Source organism: Pavona decussata, unplaced genomic scaffold, assembly GCF_977016875.1.
Source record: "Pavona decussata unplaced genomic scaffold, jaPavDecu1.1 SCAFFOLD_156, whole genome shotgun sequence".
Classification (NCBI taxonomy): domain Eukaryota; kingdom Metazoa; phylum Cnidaria; class Anthozoa; order Scleractinia; family Agariciidae; genus Pavona; species Pavona decussata.
Window position 1 is genome coordinate 6,244,884 of NW_028145568.1, and position 6,490 is coordinate 6,251,373.

Sequence of the window (6,490 nt, forward strand, 5' to 3'; positions counted from 1 at the left end):
TTCCGTGGTGTTTCGGAATCCTGCTCTCACCACAGGTACCATCATGTCTTCCGTTGTGTGTCTGAGGGAGAAAAAATTTTTTGCCAGTTCTGCTTCCTTCGTGACGAAATGTACATGTTCAAAGAACCAGTCGCCAATCCTGCGTCTATTTTCATCAATGTACGACAGAGTGTTTGCATAACAAGTAATAATGTAAAGAGGTTATTAGTCGTACTGGCTATCTGTCGTTTTTTCAGTGGTGCACAATTGATGTTGATCTGGAGGGCTGGGTTGGTATAGGCGCAGGTCTTAACTCGTGAATTGTGATAGGGAAAGTTTCTAATTGAGTCATTCGTCATCCATGTGCACGCCAGGTTGGAAATTGCCGCGGACGAAGTCTTTCAAATTGGCGTCACGCCAAAACGCACCAAAGAAATTTTTAAAGGAACTTTTTGGCTCTTTCCGATATATCAACAACCAGGAACTTAACTAAATGATGGATAAAAAGAACGATGTATTGTTGTATTTCACTGGTTTCGGGATCAGTATAAAACTAATCAAAGTTCTTAGTTAAGATGTTCTTTACTCGGAAGTTGATAGGGTTGTATGTTAAGATCAAGTGGATGACTTGCCTCTTGGAGTCTGCGCCGTCAGATGGTTGCATTGCTACCTCGAGGGAGATGGCATTGATGCGTTGCAGGGTCGTTCTTGTCAATAAGTGGTTTGAATATGAACAGGTATTGTTTGAATTGGTCTAGTTAGGATACGATTAGAAGCATAGCTGAGAGCCCATACTGAATGTGGGAGCCGAATGTCTCCAAATTTCAATGCCATACGGTTATTGTTACAGTGCTAATAGTTTACTGTAGCAAGTGCATGCCAAGATTTTGATGCTGTTTATAATAAAATTTCGATATAACACGCCCGCTGATTGGTTGAAACAGCGTGCTTTATCAGAGTACAGATGCACGGAGCAACGGTGTCACGCCATCAACCTGTTTGAGAAATTCCTGGATTCCTTTCTCGGTTTTAATTATTTACTACTATTATAATTTTTCGATCCAGACGTCTTTTATAACCTAGAAAACGTAAACGAGCTGGACATAGACCATTCTGTGCGCATACAAGGTAAAAAAACAGTACAAATAACACGGTGATTGAAAGTGAAGTTTCCGAAGAAGTTAGCGACTAAAACACAGAGCCAAGTAGAAATATAAACAAACCGAGATTTGCAAACATGTCAACCGACGAAATGGTCGGAATTACATCGAAGGCAGAGACGATAAACACCAAAGATAGCATAAAATGGACAGCTCAAGTTTTAGAGCGAAAGATGTAAAAATGTCACAAGCTTAAACAAGTCTTAAAAGGTCCCGTAAACGCTCGTTAGCTATATTCTCGTACAAAAAGATCAAACAAAAAATTGAGAGAACTGAAAATTTAATTAGCTAACGAATACACAAATACATAAGCTTACAAGATCCTTACATTTTTGGTGCAAGTTCTATCACGCCGCATCATAGCCACCTCCGCTCACCGCAGTGAAGCAAGCCTCAGAAATTACAACGCTCGCCCTTCGAGTGAACAACTTACAGCTTGTTCAGATATCCTCTCTGGAGCATTAAGTGGGAAGCCACAGCAGTCACAGCAGCCCTTTTCCTAACGGTTTCAACAGTTCGAGCACTCTTCTTGCTCCCGTGAATTCGACTGTTAATGTTGTTCATTCACAAAACACAGCGCAGCAGTTGGTTTATTACCGGCCGCAAGCTTTAAAGCGGTTTGTTTTCGAATTGCCATTTTGATGACGTCCAGATTTTCACGAGCCACAAATCCACCTGATTTCAATGAACATTTTACTTTTCCATCCTGATTTTTGAAAGGGAAAACTGAAGAAGCGCTGACGCTACTGGCGTTACATTCGAACTGAGCAAAGTTTGTAAACTTTGATGCCTTGTTTTGACATGTCTGACAGCTTTCGTGTTGTTCAACCAATCAAATCATTTGAAACATTCTAACAAGGATTGCGATTGGCTTATTTTAGCGTGCTTTATCAGAGTACAGATGCACGCTGACGCCAGATCTGTTCGTTCGGAAAATGAAGTTGGTTCTGAAAATGAGGGTGAATGCGGGGGGAAATAAAAGAATTCTTTATCATAAAACAAATAAAGAAGCCTCGGCTGTGCTCTGTTCTGTTGTAAAGCACTTAGGAAGCGGCTAGAGCACTCAAGAAGTAGGGAGAAACACTCGACTACGTCTCGTGTTTCCCCCTACACTTCTTTCGTGCTCTAGCCGCTTCCTGCGTGCTTTACAACAGAACAGAGCACAGTCGAGGCTTCCTTATTTGTTAATTAAAGAATGTTTATCAGCTGAGTTCGGCGCAATTAACCTACCCACCCACCCGCCCCTCGTTTGTCCAATGTCTCGTCGTGTCACCAAATATTCCCTGATCTTCATGCAATACAATAATTGTTGCAGTGTGTGGCAGTATACTTTTTGTTGACGTTTCCGTAACAGCGTGAGTTTTACAAATTATGGCTACAGCCAACTCCTCCCTAACGAGCCAGGGAACACTCTTCGTCTCCACGCCAAACCCCAAATCAGTAGAGAGTGAAATGACGGGAAAAAGACGAACACTTCCTCGTAGAAACGAGTCTTTCGTTTATCAACAGAGTTGATAACTAAAAGTAAATTGGCCACCGTAAAGAGATTCGAATAATGACGTTTCGGGCTTTAACCCTTCGTCAGAACGAATGATTCACTTTGACGAAGGAATAACGCTCGAATCGTTAGTACTCGAATCTCTTTACGGTGGCCAATTTCCCTTAATTTATCACCCAACTCTGTTAAAAAACAAAACATTCATTCAGTCCACTCCCCACCGACGCAGTATCGCAGTTTCTTTATAAACTAATCCCCTTATCTATTTCTTAGTATATACCTGTCAGATGGAAACCGACTAAACAAACTAAACTTGAAATAAACTGAAATAAAATAAAATAAACACCATTCAGTCCCTTAATCCCTGAATCGTAATCCACCAGTCATTATCCTCTATCCGCCATCAACCGCTACCACCACATGCACATGGCATTACCCAAAACAACACTTGCCATGAGATGACTGACGTAATATCAAATCACATCAAATCAAAATCGCGTAACGTAGCATGACACAATACTTTATTTAGGAAGCAACAACGGAAAACAAGTTAAAAACATCTCCTGAAAGGTTGTCCCTGTATGAAAACGGTTTCTCAGAATAAACATTACCAAATTGACGAAAGTTACAAACGTAAGATAAAAATTAACATCTGACAGGAGAAAATTCTGAATTATTATTTTAGTTAATGTTCATATGAATTTTAAGACTACTCTTTTCAACAGTTAGCGACCCGGGGTCAGATTCACAAAGCCCCCCTAAGTTAGATGTATGTTTAGTATTGTTTCTTAACAATAGATTTTTGTCAAGAAACAATGCTTAGGAAACTTCTTAACTTAGGAGGGCTTCGCCAATCTGGACCCTACTTGTACAATATAATAACTGTGTTGTTATTATTCAAGTTAAATTTGTGAGATGTGAATCGTGAATATATCCGTGCCATGAGGTAATTGTTTTATGTAAAAATCAAGCAGAAGTAATTCAACTCAACGTTGATACCACAGACGTCTTTCCATATATGGTAAGTAGTCGCCACGCCTTTTCAAGATGTCGACCATCTTGCAGGTACATCCTGTGAATCTAACGCAAATTCTTCATTGGAGCTCAAGCGAAACAAGTAATATGGTATCAAGAAATGTTTACATGGCGTAATCAATCTGAAAGTGAATTGGAAACTTTGTCAACGTTATGATAAAAGGAAGACTGTAATAGAGACGAAAAACGATTGATCGAGCGTTGAAGTGGCAATTCATCCAACAAACATGTTGTGTTCTTAGAGCTTACAATTTAAAAAAAGTTGTAATAAAAATAAAATAAATAAATACAAACATAAATACATTAATAATAAAATATTAGTTGTGCTTTATAATATTACTGACTCCTTTGTGTCTCGTTGAACAGTTTTGAAGGATTACTCGATGAAATAATACACTCCTCAAAGCAGCAGCAGATGCACACATAACTCAGCCGGATTAATACAAGTAGGAAGAATATAAAGGCTTCATCGCTCAACCATGTTTCCAGGTGAAGTTGCTCGTTGCTACCGCGTGATTAATAATTTTATCAAAAACATTATCGACATCTAGCGATGACAAGAAAGAAAACTGAAGAACTAAATATGTCAAATGACAGGTTTTTCAACGATGGAAGCCGGAATAAACTTTAGTTGCTGCCCTCCACGAGTGAATAAAATTCTTATTTTCTGAATAAATTTATTTTATGCGATCTTTTCATATCACTCAAAGCAAAATACATGATCTGACTTATTTCTACAATAGTACCTTGTTTAAAAACGGAAACAGTGGTAATTAAAGTGAGTTAAGTAGGTGTTGTGAAAATGTGGTTAGCACAATGCACACAGTTGAAACTGAGAAGAAAAACGGAAAACAAACGCATGAGATCGTCTGGTCGTAACGCACGGCAACAGCAAAGGGATCCATAATTTGGATCACGGCATTATTCATGTTAACTAAACGAAGTATTGTAGGTTATCTGGATTAACAAAAGTCCCAAACCACACAGTACGGTTAGACATCATGCCTGGGATCAGAATAGCTGCCGATACTTAAGGAGTGCGATTAAAGGACAGCGTAAACAATTCGCACGACCATCCCTACAGAAAATTCAGTAGCTTGGCCTTTATGTGATTTTTCATTGGAGTATCCAGTACCCTTTGTCCATTCCTCTGTATTCTCTGTGTATTCCTCATCGTTGAACTCAGTTCCTCTGCTTGTCAGGCTTTCATCAGTGCCTTCGACATCTGTTTCCTCACCGCTCGAACTATCGCTCGCGTCCGATTCATGTTCATTCTCAATCCCATTGTCATCTTTTCCTTCGACATCTGAGGCTGCATCACCAAAGTAGAAATCATTAGAGTTGGCCATTACACGATGGAATGCGAACATCGCGTATACCTCGAGTGCACAACAAACGATCAGAAGTAATTTAGGTTTCATTTTTCTTCTAATTTTTCTTCGCCACGTTAGCAATAATTTCAAATCATTTTTGGGATCACGCTTGATAAAGAAGTTTAGTTAACGTCGCTGATATGCAATGAACTCTTTTTTACTGTCAAGCGCGTTAATTGTTAAACCCTACTCCATACAGAAGAGAAAATCGATAATTCTGTTAATGATTGGGTGTTGACCATCTGGGAAAGTCGCCACACTTAATTCTTCACAGTTGGACGTAAAAAAAACGCACAGACGACGAACACCAGTTTCAAAATAATAGTTTTTGAAGGCATTTTCGAGCGGACTCCCACCTTTATCAACCTGAAAGTGAATTGTATCACTTTCAACGTTAAGAAGACTGCAATGGAGATGAACATCGATTGCTGGCGTAAATCGTTGGCCATACAGTCAAAATGCATATTTTGCTCCTTCATAAATTGTACTATAAATAAATAATTAATAAATAAAAAAGAAATATATTATTTGTATTATTTGGAAATTATACTACTTTTGCATAACATGTAATCAATTTTTTTTGGGAATTTCGCATGCGTTGGCCTTAGCAATAAAGACCCTGAAACCCCCCAATGAGTTATTGTGTATTTATTGAAAATCATCGCAAAGACAAGTACGATCACCTTTTGGCAAGTCGAAAACGTTTTGTCAAAACAGGCGAAACTTCAAAGGAGCTGCGGTCCTGCCATCGGGTGTGTCTAGTGCATTCAAATACACATTTGACTTCAGAGAACAATACTTTTCCGATTAACCATTGCACCCTTCCTTGAGAATTGAAAATTTGCACTTTACAGATCTTGCTTTTTCATTCATGTTTTAATATCGTACCATCTGGCAATGACATCTTTCCAACCACCTAATTTGTCCTTTTCACGAGTAATATATTATTCTACCAAGCAATGTTTTTGTACTGAAGTTAAAATCTAACGACATTTTAATTAAAAAGAGTAACGCCTGTCCAAAATGAAAAATATGTATATAAAATATATAGAGACAGATTCAGAAAACGCGAGTGTAATTTTTAAATACCGTAAGAAACTGGGGCTAAGCATCTAACGAACTGGTATGACCAATAAAACAGAAAATTCCCGTAATTTCCAAATTTCCTAAAAAAAGGACCACAGGTTGTCCAAAATTTTAAAAAAATTAAAAAAATTAAATTGCCGTTCCATATATTTGATTCTGTACCGGAAATTTAGGTTGAATGGATCGCGCCCTTTAAATTTGGAAAACAAGTCCGGTAGTGATTTTGATTGGTCGATGGAAACAATAGTTCATTGACAGTCTCGACAAAAAGGACAGGACACGAGGGAGCCCCGGGAACAAATCTGTTTGCCTGTCGACAACTGGCCGCTGACCACCCGTGTCAGGGAATTTTTGTTACC